A 16,982-nucleotide genomic window follows, 5' to 3' on the forward strand; every position below is an offset into this window, starting at 1 on the left:
CGATGGCCACAGGCCCCGCCACCGGCCACCCGCCCAGAGCCCTGGCCTCCAGTCTCTCCCCAGCCTCAAGCCCCGCCCACAAAACCCGTGTCTTGACTGTGATTGGCCCCTGACGTAGTAGCTTTCTGGTCTCTTTCTCCCTTTCTCTCTCTCTCTCTGCCTCTCGGTCGGTCGGCCTGCCGCTCACTCGCCCTGCCCTTCTGTCTGTCTGTCTCACTCTCGCTCTCTCTCCTGCTCGGTGCCGGGACCCAACACCCGGCCCGAAGCAGCAGATGGCAGGAAAGGGAAAGGCTTGATCCTGGGTGACTAACGGTCTCCGGGGGGAGGTTCATCGCTGATGGGGCAGGCAGGCAGGCAGGCAGGCAGGGAAAGGCAAAGGGTGGCAGAGCGGAGGCTGGGCGTCCCTTCTTGCCAGGGCAGCGGCCAGAAAACAGCCAGACAGAGAGAGAGGGAATGAGCTCAGCTCTGGCAAGGGGGCGGCCGGCCTGTGAGATTCCCAAAGCCCGCCAGGGCGCCAGCCACACATCTCCTGCAGCAAGGCTCCGCCTCCCCAGTTGCCGCCAGCTGGGGACCAGGCCTTCAGGACACACCAGTCAGTCCACGGGGCACATGTCATTCAAAGTCCCACGCGGGGCGTCTAGCGTGGAAGGACATGCCCCAGGCAGCGCTCGGTTCCTGGCCTGGCGCCATACCGGGCTGCCTGGGCTGCTCTTGGAAGTGGCCAGGGCCTTGCTTTGGGGCCCGTGGATCCCAGGATGCCAGCTGCTGTGGCAAGCATCTCCACAAATGTCTCCCAGCTGTTGTTCAGGGTACTGCCTGGCTTATTCCCAGGCTCCCCGGCCCTCTCTTACCGACACAGTCTGTCTGTCTGTCTGTCTGCCTGTCCGTCCGTCCGTCCGTGTCCCCGCCCCACCCTCCCTCTCCCTCTCCCTCTCCCTCTCGTTCTCCCCCCCCCCTTTCGCCCTCTCTCTCTCTGTGGCTCTCCCTCTCACTTCCCTCCGTCCTACCCTCCCTGTCTCTCCCCTCGTTCTCTCTCAGTGAAGTCTGGTAGCGCCACGGGTTTGTCACCCGGCCTAGGTCTCCGGGTCCTAGAGGGGCGGACCGGACTGGGTCTGCTCCCGCGGTGTGCCTGTTTTCTCCCCAGTGCCATTGGAGGGGCACCTGTCCTGTGAACGGGAGGCCTGGGGCTCCTCCGAGTCTGGCCAAGGCCTCGAGTGTGTTGGGCAAGGCCCCGACGTGCACTGTGGTCGGGGGATAAGAGGGTTATGGACCTGCAATGTGCGAGGTTGAGTGCATTTCCAGAGAGCTGTTGGCCCCCTTCTGAGAGTTTGTGCCGGCTGAAGCACTGAAGAGGTAGACGAAGAGGAGGAGGAGGAGGAGGAGGAGGAGGAGGAGGAGGAGGAGGAGGAGGAGGAGGAGGAGGAGGCCAGGGAGCCGTGTGAGCCGAGCCCGGAGCCGGACAGCAAAGGGCGGACACCTTCAGCGGCTGGCTCGGAGGACCGCGGAGCAAGGGACACGGCCCACGGACGCACGCAGCCACCCACCCGTCCACCGAGCGAGCACCGCCCCGGCCGGCGGACCTACCCACCGAGCGAGGGGCGGCCTGGAGGCCTTGGCCCCCTTGCATCTTGGTCCTTGTCCCTTGGGCGAGGAGGGAGGGTGGGTGCTGGGTGCGCGTGCATGCAGTAGGCAAAAAGCCTGCGGAAGTAGGCAAAAAGCCTACAGCACCCGGTATTCCCAGGCGGTCTCCCATCCAAGTACTAACCAGGCCCGACCCTGCTTAGCTTCCGAGATCAGACGAGATCGGGCGCGTTCAGGGTGGTATGGCCGTAGACGCTCACACCCGCACTCTGGCGCCTCAAGAGCCTGCACGGCCCCTGACGCCAGGCGGGGCGCATGCAGCGCGCCTCGGCCGGCCCCTGCCTCGCCTGCCGCCCGCCAGCCCGCTCCCAGGAGTCACGGGAGACGCCCAGACGCCCCGACATCACCCTCACACCGACCCCAGGGATCCCCGATGGCCACAGGCCCCGCCACCGGCCACCCGCCCAGAGCCCTGGCCTCCAGTCTCTCCCCAGCCTCAAGCCCCGCCCACAAAACCCGTGTCTTGACTGTGATTGGCCCCTGACGTAGTAGCTTTCTGGTCTCTTTCTCCCTTTCTCTCTCTCTCTCTGCCTCTCGGTCGGTCGGCCTGCCGCTCACTCGCCCTGCCCTTCTGTCTGTCTGTCTCACTCTCGCTCTCTCTCCTGCTCGGTGCCGGGACCCAACACCCGGCCCGAAGCAGCAGATGGCAGGAAAGGGAAAGGCTTGATCCTGGGTGACTAACGGTCTCCGGGGGGAGGTTCATCGCTGATGGGGCAGGCAGGCAGGCAGGCAGGCAGGGAAAGGCAAAGGGTGGCAGAGCGGAGGCTGGGCGTCCCTTCTTGCCAGGGCAGCGGCCAGAAAACAGCCAGACAGAGAGAGAGGGAATGAGCTCAGCTCTGGCAAGGGGGCGGCCGGCCTGTGAGATTCCCAAAGCCCGCCAGGGCGCCAGCCACACATCTCCTGCAGCAAGGCTCCGCCTCCCCAGTTGCCGCCAGCTGGGGACCAGGCCTTCAGGACACACCAGTCAGTCCACGGGGCACATGTCATTCAAAGTCCCACGCGGGGCGTCTAGCGTGGAAGGACATGCCCCAGGCAGCGCTCGGTTCCTGGCCTGGCGCCATACCGGGCTGCCTGGGCTGCTCTTGGAAGTGGCCAGGGCCTTGCTTTGGGGCCCGTGGATCCCAGGATGCCAGCTGCTGTGGCAAGCATCTCCACAAATGTCTCCCAGCTGTTGTTCAGGGTACTGCCTGGCTTATTCCCAGGCTCCCCGGCCCTCTCTTACCGACACAGTCTGTCTGTCTGTCTGTCTGCCTGTCCGTCCGTCCGTCCGTGTCCCCGCCCCACCCTCCCTCTCCCTCTCCCTCTCCCTCTCGTTCTCCCCCCCCCCTTTCGCCCTCTCTCTCTCTGTGGCTCTCCCTCTCACTTCCCTCCGTCCTACCCTCCCTGTCTCTCCCCTCGTTCTCTCTCAGTGAAGTCTGGTAGCGCCACGGGTTTGTCACCCGGCCTAGGTCTCCGGGTCCTAGAGGGGCGGACCGGACTGGGTCTGCTCCCGCGGTGTGCCTGTTTTCTCCCCAGTGCCATTGGAGGGGCACCTGTCCTGTGAACGGGAGGCCTGGGGCTCCTCCGAGTCTGGCCAAGGCCTCGAGTGTGTTGGGCAAGGCCCCGACGTGCACTGTGGTCGGGGGATAAGAGGGTTATGGACCTGCAATGTGCGAGGTTGAGTGCATTTCCAGAGAGCTGTTGGCCCCCTTCTGAGAGTTTGTGCCGGCTGAAGCACTGAAGAGGTAGACGAAGAGGAGGAGGAGGAGGAGGAGGAGGAGGAGGAGGAGGAGGAGGAGGAGGAGGCGGAGGAGGAGGAGGCCAGGGAGCCGTGTGAGCCGAGCCCGGAGCCGGACAGCAAAGGGCGGACACCTTCAGCGGCTGGCTCGGAGGACCGCGGAGCAAGGGACACGGCCCACGGACGCACGCAGCCACCCACCCGTCCACCGAGCGAGCACCGCCCCGGCCGGCGGACCTACCCACCGAGCGAGGGGCGGCCTGGAGGCCTTGGCCCCCTTGCATCTTGGTCCTTGTCCCTTGGGCGAGGAGGGAGGGTGGGTGCTGGGTGCGCGTGCATGCAGTAGGCAAAAAGCCTGCGGAAGTAGGCAAAAAGCCTACAGCACCCGGTATTCCCAGGCGGTCTCCCATCCAAGTACTAACCAGGCCCGACCCTGCTTAGCTTCCGAGATCAGACGAGATCGGGCGCGTTCAGGGTGGTATGGCCGTAGACGCTCACACCCGCACTCTGGCGCCTCAAGAGCCTGCACGGCCCCTGACGCCAGGCGGGGCGCATGCAGCGCGCCTCGGCCGGCCCCTGCCTCGCCTGCCGCCCGCCAGCCCGCTCCCAGGAGTCACGGGAGACGCCCAGACGCCCCGACATCACCCTCACACCGACCCCAGGGATCCCCGATGGCCACAGGCCCCGCCACCGGCCACCCGCCCAGAGCCCTGGCCTCCAGTCTCTCCCCAGCCTCAAGCCCCGCCCACAAAACCCGTGTCTTGACTGTGATTGGCCCCTGACGTAGTAGCTTTCTGGTCTCTTTCTCCCTTTCTCTCTCTCTCTCTGCCTCTCGGTCGGTCGGCCTGCCGCTCACTCGCCCTGCCCTTCTGTCTGTCTGTCTCACTCTCGCTCTCTCTCCTGCTCGGTGCCGGGACCCAACACCCGGCCCGAAGCAGCAGATGGCAGGAAAGGGAAAGGCTTGATCCTGGGTGACTAACGGTCTCCGGGGGGAGGTTCATCGCTGATGGGGCAGGCAGGCAGGCAGGCAGGCAGGGAAAGGCAAAGGGTGGCAGAGCGGAGGCTGGGCGTCCCTTCTTGCCAGGGCAGCGGCCAGAAAACAGCCAGACAGAGAGAGAGGGAATGAGCTCAGCTCTGGCAAGGGGGCGGCCGGCCTGTGAGATTCCCAAAGCCCGCCAGGGCGCCAGCCACACATCTCCTGCAGCAAGGCTCCGCCTCCCCAGTTGCCGCCAGCTGGGGACCAGGCCTTCAGGACACACCAGTCAGTCCACGGGGCACATGTCATTCAAAGTCCCACGCGGGGCGTCTAGCGTGGAAGGACATGCCCCAGGCAGCGCTCGGTTCCTGGCCTGGCGCCATACCGGGCTGCCTGGGCTGCTCTTGGAAGTGGCCAGGGCCTTGCTTTGGGGCCCGTGGATCCCAGGATGCCAGCTGCTGTGGCAAGCATCTCCACAAATGTCTCCCAGCTGTTGTTCAGGGTACTGCCTGGCTTATTCCCAGGCTCCCCGGCCCTCTCTTACCGACACAGTCTGTCTGTCTGTCTGTCTGCCTGTCCGTCCGTCCGTCCGTGTCCCCGCCCCACCCTCCCTCTCCCTCTCCCTCTCCCTCTCGTTCTCCCCCCCCCCTTTCGCCCTCTCTCTCTCTGTGGCTCTCCCTCTCACTTCCCTCCGTCCTACCCTCCCTGTCTCTCCCCTCGTTCTCTCTCAGTGAAGTCTGGTAGCGCCACGGGTTTGTCACCCGGCCTAGGTCTCCGGGTCCTAGAGGGGCGGACCGGACTGGGTCTGCTCCCGCGGTGTGCCTGTTTTCTCCCCAGTGCCATTGGAGGGGCACCTGTCCTGTGAACGGGAGGCCTGGGGCTCCTCCGAGTCTGGCCAAGGCCTCGAGTGTGTTGGGCAAGGCCCCGACGTGCACTGTGGTCGGGGGATAAGAGGGTTATGGACCTGCAATGTGCGAGGTTGAGTGCATTTCCAGAGAGCTGTTGGCCCCCTTCTGAGAGTTTGTGCCGGCTGAAGCACTGAAGAGGTAGACGAAGAGGAGGAGGAGGAGGAGGAGGAGGAGGAGGAGGCCAGGGAGCCGTGTGAGCCGAGCCCGGAGCCGGACAGCAAAGGGCGGACACCTTCAGCGGCTGGCTCGGAGGACCGCGGAGCAAGGGACACGGCCCACGGACGCACGCAGCCACCCACCCGTCCACCGAGCGAGCACCGCCCCGGCCGGCGGACCTACCCACCGAGCGAGGGGCGGCCTGGAGGCCTTGGCCCCCTTGCATCTTGGTCCTTGTCCCTTGGGCGAGGAGGGAGGGTGGGTGCTGGGTGCGCGTGCATGCAGTAGGCAAAAAGCCTGCGGAAGTAGGCAAAAAGCCTACAGCACCCGGTATTCCCAGGCGGTCTCCCATCCAAGTACTAACCAGGCCCGACCCTGCTTAGCTTCCGAGATCAGACGAGATCGGGCGCGTTCAGGGTGGTATGGCCGTAGACGCTCACACCCGCACTCTGGCGCCTCAAGAGCCTGCACGGCCCCTGACGCCAGGCGGGGCGCATGCAGCGCGCCTCGGCCGGCCCCTGCCTCGCCTGCCGCCCGCCAGCCCGCTCCCAGGAGTCACGGGAGACGCCCAGACGCCCCGACATCACCCTCACACCGACCCCAGGGATCCCCGATGGCCACAGGCCCCGCCACCGGCCACCCGCCCAGAGCCCTGGCCTCCAGTCTCTCCCCAGCCTCAAGCCCCGCCCACAAAACCCGTGTCTTGACTGTGATTGGCCCCTGACGTAGTAGCTTTCTGGTCTCTTTCTCCCTTTCTCTCTCTCTCTCTGCCTCTCGGTCGGTCGGCCTGCCGCTCACTCGCCCTGCCCTTCTGTCTGTCTGTCTCACTCTCGCTCTCTCTCCTGCTCGGTGCCGGGACCCAACACCCGGCCCGAAGCAGCAGATGGCAGGAAAGGGAAAGGCTTGATCCTGGGTGACTAACGGTCTCCGGGGGGAGGTTCATCGCTGATGGGGCAGGCAGGCAGGCAGGCAGGCAGGGAAAGGCAAAGGGTGGCAGAGCGGAGGCTGGGCGTCCCTTCTTGCCAGGGCAGCGGCCAGAAAACAGCCAGACAGAGAGAGAGGGAATGAGCTCAGCTCTGGCAAGGGGGCGGCCGGCCTGTGAGATTCCCAAAGCCCGCCAGGGCGCCAGCCACACATCTCCTGCAGCAAGGCTCCGCCTCCCCAGTTGCCGCCAGCTGGGGACCAGGCCTTCAGGACACACCAGTCAGTCCACGGGGCACATGTCATTCAAAGTCCCACGCGGGGCGTCTAGCGTGGAAGGACATGCCCCAGGCAGCGCTCGGTTCCTGGCCTGGCGCCATACCGGGCTGCCTGGGCTGCTCTTGGAAGTGGCCAGGGCCTTGCTTTGGGGCCCGTGGATCCCAGGATGCCAGCTGCTGTGGCAAGCATCTCCACAAATGTCTCCCAGCTGTTGTTCAGGGTACTGCCTGGCTTATTCCCAGGCTCCCCGGCCCTCTCTTACCGACACAGTCTGTCTGTCTGTCTGTCTGCCTGTCCGTCCGTCCGTCCGTGTCCCCGCCCCACCCTCCCTCTCCCTCTCCCTCTCCCTCTCGTTCTCCCCCCCCCTTTCGCCCTCTCTCTCTCTGTGGCTCTCCCTCTCACTTCCCTCCGTCCTACCCTCCCTGTCTCTCCCCTCGTTCTCTCTCAGTGAAGTCTGGTAGCGCCACGGGTTTGTCACCCGGCCTAGGTCTCCGGGTCCTAGAGGGGCGGACCGGACTGGGTCTGCTCCCGCGGTGTGCCTGTTTTCTCCCCAGTGCCATTGGAGGGGCACCTGTCCTGTGAACGGGAGGCCTGGGGCTCCTCCGAGTCTGGCCAAGGCCTCGAGTGTGTTGGGCAAGGCCCCGACGTGCACTGTGGTCGGGGGATAAGAGGGTTATGGACCTGCAATGTGCGAGGTTGAGTGCATTTCCAGAGAGCTGTTGGCCCCCTTCTGAGAGTTTGTGCCGGCTGAAGCACTGAAGAGGTAGACGAAGAGGAGGAGGAGGAGGAGGAGGAGGAGGAGGAGGAGGAGGAGGAGGAGGAGGAGGCCAGGGAGCCGTGTGAGCCGAGCCCGGAGCCGGACAGCAAAGGGCGGACACCTTCAGCGGCTGGCTCGGAGGACCGCGGAGCAAGGGACACGGCCCACGGACGCACGCAGCCACCCACCCGTCCACCGAGCGAGCACCGCCCCGGCCGGCGGACCTACCCACCGAGCGAGGGGCGGCCTGGAGGCCTTGGCCCCCTTGCATCTTGGTCCTTGTCCCTTGGGCGAGGAGGGAGGGTGGGTGCTGGGTGCGCGTGCATGCAGTAGGCAAAAAGCCTGCGGAAGTAGGCAAAAAGCCTACAGCACCCGGTATTCCCAGGCGGTCTCCCATCCAAGTACTAACCAGGCCCGACCCTGCTTAGCTTCCGAGATCAGACGAGATCGGGCGCGTTCAGGGTGGTATGGCCGTAGACGCTCACACCCGCACTCTGGCGCCTCAAGAGCCTGCACGGCCCCTGACGCCAGGCGGGGCGCATGCAGCGCGCCTCGGCCGGCCCCTGCCTCGCCTGCCGCCCGCCAGCCCGCTCCCAGGAGTCACGGGAGACGCCCAGACGCCCCGACATCACCCTCACACCGACCCCAGGGATCCCCGATGGCCACAGGCCCCGCCACCGGCCACCCGCCCAGAGCCCTGGCCTCCAGTCTCTCCCCAGCCTCAAGCCCCGCCCACAAAACCCGTGTCTTGACTGTGATTGGCCCCTGACGTAGTAGCTTTCTGGTCTCTTTCTCCCTTTCTCTCTCTCTCTCTGCCTCTCGGTCGGTCGGCCTGCCGCTCACTCGCCCTGCCCTTCTGTCTGTCTGTCTCACTCTCGCTCTCTCTCCTGCTCGGTGCCGGGACCCAACACCCGGCCCGAAGCAGCAGATGGCAGGAAAGGGAAAGGCTTGATCCTGGGTGACTAACGGTCTCCGGGGGGAGGTTCATCGCTGATGGGGCAGGCAGGCAGGCAGGCAGGCAGGGAAAGGCAAAGGGTGGCAGAGCGGAGGCTGGGCGTCCCTTCTTGCCAGGGCAGCGGCCAGAAAACAGCCAGACAGAGAGAGAGGGAATGAGCTCAGCTCTGGCAAGGGGGCGGCCGGCCTGTGAGATTCCCAAAGCCCGCCAGGGCGCCAGCCACACATCTCCTGCAGCAAGGCTCCGCCTCCCCAGTTGCCGCCAGCTGGGGACCAGGCCTTCAGGACACACCAGTCAGTCCACGGGGCACATGTCATTCAAAGTCCCACGCGGGGCGTCTAGCGTGGAAGGACATGCCCCAGGCAGCGCTCGGTTCCTGGCCTGGCGCCATACCGGGCTGCCTGGGCTGCTCTTGGAAGTGGCCAGGGCCTTGCTTTGGGGCCCGTGGATCCCAGGATGCCAGCTGCTGTGGCAAGCATCTCCACAAATGTCTCCCAGCTGTTGTTCAGGGTACTGCCTGGCTTATTCCCAGGCTCCCCGGCCCTCTCTTACCGACACAGTCTGTCTGTCTGTCTGTCTGCCTGTCCGTCCGTCCGTCCGTGTCCCCGCCCCACCCTCCCTCTCCCTCTCCCTCTCCCTCTCGTTCTCCCCCCCCCTTTCGCCCTCTCTCTCTCTGTGGCTCTCCCTCTCACTTCCCTCCGTCCTACCCTCCCTGTCTCTCCCCTCGTTCTCTCTCAGTGAAGTCTGGTAGCGCCACGGGTTTGTCACCCGGCCTAGGTCTCCGGGTCCTAGAGGGGCGGACCGGACTGGGTCTGCTCCCGCGGTGTGCCTGTTTTCTCCCCAGTGCCATTGGAGGGGCACCTGTCCTGTGAACGGGAGGCCTGGGGCTCCTCCGAGTCTGGCCAAGGCCTCGAGTGTGTTGGGCAAGGCCCCGACGTGCACTGTGGTCGGGGGATAAGAGGGTTATGGACCTGCAATGTGCGAGGTTGAGTGCATTTCCAGAGAGCTGTTGGCCCCCTTCTGAGAGTTTGTGCCGGCTGAAGCACTGAAGAGGTAGACGAAGAGGAGGAGGAGGAGGAGGAGGAGGAGGAGAAGGAGGAGGAGGAGGAGGAGGAGGAGGAGGAGGAGGCCAGGGAGCCGTGTGAGCCGAGCCCGGAGCCGGACAGCAAAGGGCGGACACCTTCAGCGGCTGGCTCGGAGGACCGCGGAGCAAGGGACACGGCCCACGGACGCACGCAGCCACCCACCCGTCCACCGAGCGAGCACCGCCCCGGCCGGCGGACCTACCCACCGAGCGAGGGGCGGCCTGGAGGCCTTGGCCCCCTTGCATCTTGGTCCTTGTCCCTTGGGCGAGGAGGGAGGGTGGGTGCTGGGTGCGCGTGCATGCAGTAGGCAAAAAGCCTGCGGAAGTAGGCAAAAAGCCTACAGCACCCGGTATTCCCAGGCGGTCTCCCATCCAAGTACTAACCAGGCCCGACCCTGCTTAGCTTCCGAGATCAGACGAGATCGGGCGCGTTCAGGGTGGTATGGCCGTAGACGCTCACACCCGCACTCTGGCGCCTCAAGAGCCTGCACGGCCCCTGACGCCAGGCGGGGCGCATGCAGCGCGCCTCGGCCGGCCCCTGCCTCGCCTGCCGCCCGCCAGCCCGCTCCCAGGAGTCACGGGAGACGCCCAGACGCCCCGACATCACCCTCACACCGACCCCAGGGATCCCCGATGGCCACAGGCCCCGCCACCGGCCACCCGCCCAGAGCCCTGGCCTCCAGTCTCTCCCCAGCCTCAAGCCCCGCCCACAAAACCCGTGTCTTGACTGTGATTGGCCCCTGACGTAGTAGCTTTCTGGTCTCTTTCTCCCTTTCTCTCTCTCTCTCTGCCTCTCGGTCGGTCGGCCTGCCGCTCACTCGCCCTGCCCTTCTGTCTGTCTGTCTCACTCTCGCTCTCTCTCCTGCTCGGTGCCGGGACCCAACACCCGGCCCGAAGCAGCAGATGGCAGGAAAGGGAAAGGCTTGATCCTGGGTGACTAACGGTCTCCGGGGGGAGGTTCATCGCTGATGGGGCAGGCAGGCAGGCAGGCAGGCAGGGAAAGGCAAAGGGTGGCAGAGCGGAGGCTGGGCGTCCCTTCTTGCCAGGGCAGCGGCCAGAAAACAGCCAGACAGAGAGAGAGGGAATGAGCTCAGCTCTGGCAAGGGGGCGGCCGGCCTGTGAGATTCCCAAAGCCCGCCAGGGCGCCAGCCACACATCTCCTGCAGCAAGGCTCCGCCTCCCCAGTTGCCGCCAGCTGGGGACCAGGCCTTCAGGACACACCAGTCAGTCCACGGGGCACATGTCATTCAAAGTCCCACGCGGGGCGTCTAGCGTGGAAGGACATGCCCCAGGCAGCGCTCGGTTCCTGGCCTGGCGCCATACCGGGCTGCCTGGGCTGCTCTTGGAAGTGGCCAGGGCCTTGCTTTGGGGCCCGTGGATCCCAGGATGCCAGCTGCTGTGGCAAGCATCTCCACAAATGTCTCCCAGCTGTTGTTCAGGGTACTGCCTGGCTTATTCCCAGGCTCCCCGGCCCTCTCTTACCGACACAGTCTGTCTGTCTGTCTGTCTGCCTGTCCGTCCGTCCGTCCGTGTCCCCGCCCCACCCTCCCTCTCCCTCTCCCTCTCCCTCTCGTTCTCCCCCCCCCCTTTCGCCCTCTCTCTCTCTGTGGCTCTCCCTCTCACTTCCCTCCGTCCTACCCTCCCTGTCTCTCCCCTCGTTCTCTCTCAGTGAAGTCTGGTAGCGCCACGGGTTTGTCACCCGGCCTAGGTCTCCGGGTCCTAGAGGGGCGGACCGGACTGGGTCTGCTCCCGCGGTGTGCCTGTTTTCTCCCCAGTGCCATTGGAGGGGCACCTGTCCTGTGAACGGGAGGCCTGGGGCTCCTCCGAGTCTGGCCAAGGCCTCGAGTGTGTTGGGCAAGGCCCCGACGTGCACTGTGGTCGGGGGATAAGAGGGTTATGGACCTGCAATGTGCGAGGTTGAGTGCATTTCCAGAGAGCTGTTGGCCCCCTTCTGAGAGTTTGTGCCGGCTGAAGCACTGAAGAGGTAGACGAAGAGGAGGAGGAGGAGGAGGAGGAGGAGGAGGAGGAGGAGGAGGAGGAGGAGGAGGAGGAGGAGGCCAGGGAGCCGTGTGAGCCGAGCCCGGAGCCGGACAGCAAAGGGCGGACACCTTCAGCGGCTGGCTCGGAGGACCGCGGAGCAAGGGACACGGCCCACGGACGCACGCAGCCACCCACCCGTCCACCGAGCGAGCACCGCCCCGGCCGGCGGACCTACCCACCGAGCGAGGGGCGGCCTGGAGGCCTTGGCCCCCTTGCATCTTGGTCCTTGTCCCTTGGGCGAGGAGGGAGGGTGGGTGCTGGGTGCGCGTGCATGCAGTAGGCAAAAAGCCTGCGGAAGTAGGCAAAAAGCCTACAGCACCCGGTATTCCCAGGCGGTCTCCCATCCAAGTACTAACCAGGCCCGACCCTGCTTAGCTTCCGAGATCAGACGAGATCGGGCGCGTTCAGGGTGGTATGGCCGTAGACGCTCACACCCGCACTCTGGCGCCTCAAGAGCCTGCACGGCCCCTGACGCCAGGCGGGGCGCATGCAGCGCGCCTCGGCCGGCCCCTGCCTCGCCTGCCGCCCGCCAGCCCGCTCCCAGGAGTCACGGGAGACGCCCAGACGCCCCGACATCACCCTCACACCGACCCCAGGGATCCCCGATGGCCACAGGCCCCGCCACCGGCCACCCGCCCAGAGCCCTGGCCTCCAGTCTCTCCCCAGCCTCAAGCCCCGCCCACAAAACCCGTGTCTTGACTGTGATTGGCCCCTGACGTAGTAGCTTTCTGGTCTCTTTCTCCCTTTCTCTCTCTCTCTCTGCCTCTCGGTCGGTCGGCCTGCCGCTCACTCGCCCTGCCCTTCTGTCTGTCTGTCTCACTCTCGCTCTCTCTCCTGCTCGGTGCCGGGACCCAACACCCGGCCCGAAGCAGCAGATGGCAGGAAAGGGAAAGGCTTGATCCTGGGTGACTAACGGTCTCCGGGGGGAGGTTCATCGCTGATGGGGCAGGCAGGCAGGCAGGCAGGCAGGGAAAGGCAAAGGGTGGCAGAGCGGAGGCTGGGCGTCCCTTCTTGCCAGGGCAGCGGCCAGAAAACAGCCAGACAGAGAGAGAGGGAATGAGCTCAGCTCTGGCAAGGGGGCGGCCGGCCTGTGAGATTCCCAAAGCCTGCCAGGGCGCCAGCCACACATCTCCTGCAGCAAGGCTCCGCCTCCCCAGTTGCCGCCAGCTGGGGACCAGGCCTTCAGGACACACCAGTCAGTCCACGGGGCACATGTCATTCAAAGTCCCACGCGGGGCGTCTAGCGTGGAAGGACATGCCCCAGGCAGCGCTCGGTTCCTGGCCTGGCGCCATACCGGGCTGCCTGGGCTGCTCTTGGAAGTGGCCAGGGCCTTGCTTTGGGGCCCGTGGATCCCAGGATGCCAGCTGCTGTGGCAAGCATCTCCACAAATGTCTCCCAGCTGTTGTTCAGGGTACTGCCTGGCTTATTCCCAGGCTCCCCGGCCCTCTCTTACCGACACAGTCTGTCTGTCTGTCTGTCTGCCTGTCCGTCCGTCCGTCCGTGTCCCCGCCCCACCCTCCCTCTCCCTCTCCCTCTCCCTCTCGTTCTCCCCCCCCCTTTCGCCCTCTCTCTCTCTGTGGCTCTCCCTCTCACTTCCCTCCGTCCTACCCTCCCTGTCTCTCCCCTCGTTCTCTCTCAGTGAAGTCTGGTAGCGCCACGGGTTTGTCACCCGGCCTAGGTCTCCGGGTCCTAGAGGGGCGGACCGGACTGGGTCTGCTCCCGCGGTGTGCCTGTTTTCTCCCCAGTGCCATTGGAGGGGCACCTGTCCTGTGAACGGGAGGCCTGGGGCTCCTCCGAGTCTGGCCAAGGCCTCGAGTGTGTTGGGCAAGGCCCCGACGTGCACTGTGGTCGGGGGATAAGAGGGTTATGGACCTGCAATGTGCGAGGTTGAGTGCATTTCCAGAGAGCTGTTGGCCCCCTTCTGAGAGTTTGTGCCGGCTGAAGCACTGAAGAGGTAGACGAAGAGGAGGAGGAGGAGGAGGAGGAGGAGGAGGAGGCCAGGGAGCCGTGTGAGCCGAGCCCGGAGCCGGACAGCAAAGGGCGGACACCTTCAGCGGCTGGCTCGGAGGACCGCGGAGCAAGGGACACGGCCCACGGACGCACGCAGCCACCCACCCGTCCACCGAGCGAGCACCGCCCCGGCCGGCGGACCTACCCACCGAGCGAGGGGCGGCCTGGAGGCCTTGGCCCCCTTGCATCTTGGTCCTTGTCCCTTGGGCGAGGAGGGAGGGTGGGTGCTGGGTGCGCGTGCATGCAGTAGGCAAAAAGCCTGCGGAAGTAGGCAAAAAGCCTACAGCACCCGGTATTCCCAGGCGGTCTCCCATCCAAGTACTAACCAGGCCCGACCCTGCTTAGCTTCCGAGATCAGACGAGATCGGGCGCGTTCAGGGTGGTATGGCCGTAGACGCTCACACCCGCACTCTGGCGCCTCAAGAGCCTGCACGGCCCCTGACGCCAGGCGGGGCGCATGCAGCGCGCCTCGGCCGGCCCCTGCCTCGCCTGCCGCCCGCCAGCCCGCTCCCAGGAGTCACGGGAGACGCCCAGACGCCCCGACATCACCCTCACACCGACCCCAGGGATCCCCGATGGCCACAGGCCCCGCCACCGGCCACCCGCCCAGAGCCCTGGCCTCCAGTCTCTCCCCAGCCTCAAGCCCCGCCCACAAAACCCGTGTCTTGACTGTGATTGGCCCCTGACGTAGTAGCTTTCTGGTCTCTTTCTCCCTTTCTCTCTCTCTCTCTGCCTCTCGGTCGGTCGGCCTGCCGCTCACTCGCCCTGCCCTTCTGTCTGTCTGTCTCACTCTCGCTCTCTCTCCTGCTCGGTGCCGGGACCCAACACCCGGCCCGAAGCAGCAGATGGCAGGAAAGGGAAAGGCTTGATCCTGGGTGACTAACGGTCTCCGGGGGGAGGTTCATCGCTGATGGGGCAGGCAGGCAGGCAGGCAGGCAGGGAAAGGCAAAGGGTGGCAGAGCGGAGGCTGGGCGTCCCTTCTTGCCAGGGCAGCGGCCAGAAAACAGCCAGACAGAGAGAGAGGGAATGAGCTCAGCTCTGGCAAGGGGGCGGCCGGCCTGTGAGATTCCCAAAGCCCGCCAGGGCGCCAGCCACACATCTCCTGCAGCAAGGCTCCGCCTCCCCAGTTGCCGCCAGCTGGGGACCAGGCCTTCAGGACACACCAGTCAGTCCACGGGGCACATGTCATTCAAAGTCCCACGCGGGGCGTCTAGCGTGGAAGGACATGCCCCAGGCAGCGCTCGGTTCCTGGCCTGGCGCCATACCGGGCTGCCTGGGCTGCTCTTGGAAGTGGCCAGGGCCTTGCTTTGGGGCCCGTGGATCCCAGGATGCCAGCTGCTGTGGCAAGCATCTCCACAAATGTCTCCCAGCTGTTGTTCAGGGTACTGCCTGGCTTATTCCCAGGCTCCCCGGCCCTCTCTTACCGACACAGTCTGTCTGTCTGTCTGTCTGCCTGTCCGTCCGTCCGTCCGTGTCCCCGCCCCACCCTCCCTCTCCCTCTCCCTCTCCCTCTCGTTCTCCCCCCCCCTTTCGCCCTCTCTCTCTCTGTGGCTCTCCCTCTCACTTCCCTCCGTCCTACCCTCCCTGTCTCTCCCCTCGTTCTCTCTCAGTGAAGTCTGGTAGCGCCACGGGTTTGTCACCCGGCCTAGGTCTCCGGGTCCTAGAGGGGCGGACCGGACTGGGTCTGCTCCCGCGGTGTGCCTGTTTTCTCCCCAGTGCCATTGGAGGGGCACCTGTCCTGTGAACGGGAGGCCTGGGGCTCCTCCGAGTCTGGCCAAGGCCTCGAGTGTGTTGGGCAAGGCCCCGACGTGCACTGTGGTCGGGGGATAAGAGGGTTATGGACCTGCAATGTGCGAGGTTGAGTGCATTTCCAGAGAGCTGTTGGCCCCCTTCTGAGAGTTTGTGCCGGCTGAAGCACTGAAGAGGTAGACGAAGAGGAGGAGGAGGAGGAGGAGGAGGAGGAGGAGGAGGAGGAGGAGGAGGAGGAGGAGGAGGAGGAGGCCAGGGAGCCGTGTGAGCCGAGCCCGGAGCCGGACAGCAAAGGGCGGACACCTTCAGCGGCTGGCTCGGAGGACCGCGGAGCAAGGGACACGGCCCACGGACGCACGCAGCCACCCACCCGTCCACCGAGCGAGCACCGCCCCGGCCGGCGGACCTACCCACCGAGCGAGGGGCGGCCTGGAGGCCTTGGCCCCCTTGCATCTTGGTCCTTGTCCCTTGGGCGAGGAGGGAGGGTGGGTGCTGGGTGCGCGTGCATGCAGTAGGCAAAAAGCCTGCGGAAGTAGGCAAAAAGCCTACAGCACCCGGTATTCCCAGGCGGTCTCCCATCCAAGTACTAACCAGGCCCGACCCTGCTTAGCTTCCGAGATCAGACGAGATCGGGCGCGTTCAGGGTGGTATGGCCGTAGACGCTCACACCCGCACTCTGGCGCCTCAAGAGCCTGCACGGCCCCTGACGCCAGGCGGGGCGCATGCAGCGCGCCTCGGCCGGCCCCTGCCTCGCCTGCCGCCCGCCAGCCCGCTCCCAGGAGTCACGGGAGACGCCCAGACGCCCCGACATCACCCTCACACCGACCCCAGGGATCCCCGATGGCCACAGGCCCCGCCACCGGCCACCCGCCCAGAGCCCTGGCCTCCAGTCTCTCCCCAGCCTCAAGCCCCGCCCACAAAACCCGTGTCTTGACTGTGATTGGCCCCTGACGTAGTAGCTTTCTGGTCTCTTTCTCCCTTTCTCTCTCTCTCTCTGCCTCTCGGTCGGTCGGCCTGCCGCTCACTCGCCCTGCCCTTCTGTCTGTCTGTCTCACTCTCGCTCTCTCTCCTGCTCGGTGCCGGGACCCAACACCCGGCCCGAAGCAGCAGATGGCAGGAAAGGGAAAGGCTTGATCCTGGGTGACTAACGGTCTCCGGGGGGAGGTTCATCGCTGATGGGGCAGGCAGGCAGGCAGGCAGGCAGGGAAAGGCAAAGGGTGGCAGAGCGGAGGCTGGGCGTCCCTTCTTGCCAGGGCAGCGGCCAGAAAACAGCCAGACAGAGAGAGAGGGAATGAGCTCAGCTCTGGCAAGGGGGCGGCCGGCCTGTGAGATTCCCAAAGCCCGCCAGGGCGCCAGCCACACATCTCCTGCAGCAAGGCTCCGCCTCCCCAGTTGCCGCCAGCTGGGGACCAGGCCTTCAGGACACACCAGTCAGTCCACGGGGCACATGTCATTCAAAGTCCCACGCGGGGCGTCTAGCGTGGAAGGACATGCCCCAGGCAGCGCTCGGTTCCTGGCCTGGCGCCATACCGGGCTGCCTGGGCTGCTCTTGGAAGTGGCCAGGGCCTTGCTTTGGGGCCCGTGGATCCCAGGATGCCAGCTGCTGTGGCAAGCATCTCCACAAATGTCTCCCAGCTGTTGTTCAGGGTACTGCCTGGCTTATTCCCAGGCTCCCCGGCCCTCTCTTACCGACACAGTCTGTCTGTCTGTCTGTCTGCCTGTCCGTCCGTCCGTCCGTGTCCCCGCCCCACCCTCCCTCTCCCTCTCCCTCTCCCTCTCGTTCTCCCC

The 16,982-nt window shown here is 65.7% G+C and overlaps 8 non-coding genes across 8 annotated transcripts; all 8 read right to left on the bottom strand.

Moving 5' to 3' along the window:
* Positions 1 to 1,716: 1,716 nt before the first annotated feature.
* LOC123461354 lies at positions 1,717 to 1,835 on the bottom strand. Its single transcript, XR_006637640.1, has one exon. It is a non-coding gene; the product is annotated as a 5S ribosomal RNA (ribosomal RNA).
* A 1,896-nt stretch (positions 1,836 to 3,731) lies between these two features.
* Positions 3,732 to 3,850, bottom strand: LOC123461366. The gene has a single exon (XR_006637648.1). It is a non-coding gene; the product is annotated as a 5S ribosomal RNA (ribosomal RNA).
* A 1,863-nt stretch (positions 3,851 to 5,713) lies between these two features.
* LOC123461377 lies at positions 5,714 to 5,832 on the bottom strand. The gene has a single exon (XR_006637658.1). It is a non-coding gene; the product is annotated as a 5S ribosomal RNA (ribosomal RNA).
* Positions 5,833 to 7,715: 1,883 nt separating this feature from the next.
* Positions 7,716 to 7,834, bottom strand: LOC123461388. Its single transcript, XR_006637666.1, has one exon. It is a non-coding gene; the product is annotated as a 5S ribosomal RNA (ribosomal RNA).
* A 1,895-nt stretch (positions 7,835 to 9,729) lies between these two features.
* LOC123461391 lies at positions 9,730 to 9,848 on the bottom strand. The gene has a single exon (XR_006637669.1). It is a non-coding gene; the product is annotated as a 5S ribosomal RNA (ribosomal RNA).
* A 1,893-nt stretch (positions 9,849 to 11,741) lies between these two features.
* On the bottom strand, positions 11,742 to 11,860 carry LOC123461392. Its single transcript, XR_006637670.1, has one exon. It is a non-coding gene; the product is annotated as a 5S ribosomal RNA (ribosomal RNA).
* Positions 11,861 to 13,722: 1,862 nt separating this feature from the next.
* On the bottom strand, positions 13,723 to 13,841 carry LOC123460957. Its single transcript, XR_006637302.1, has one exon. It is a non-coding gene; the product is annotated as a 5S ribosomal RNA (ribosomal RNA).
* Positions 13,842 to 15,736: 1,895 nt separating this feature from the next.
* Positions 15,737 to 15,855, bottom strand: LOC123460958. Its single transcript, XR_006637303.1, has one exon. It is a non-coding gene; the product is annotated as a 5S ribosomal RNA (ribosomal RNA).
* Between the last annotated feature and the right edge of the window lie 1,127 nt (positions 15,856 to 16,982).

Source organism: Jaculus jaculus, chromosome 5 (genome assembly GCF_020740685.1).
Source record: "Jaculus jaculus isolate mJacJac1 chromosome 5, mJacJac1.mat.Y.cur, whole genome shotgun sequence".
In the NCBI taxonomy this organism is placed as follows: domain Eukaryota; kingdom Metazoa; phylum Chordata; class Mammalia; order Rodentia; family Dipodidae; genus Jaculus; species Jaculus jaculus.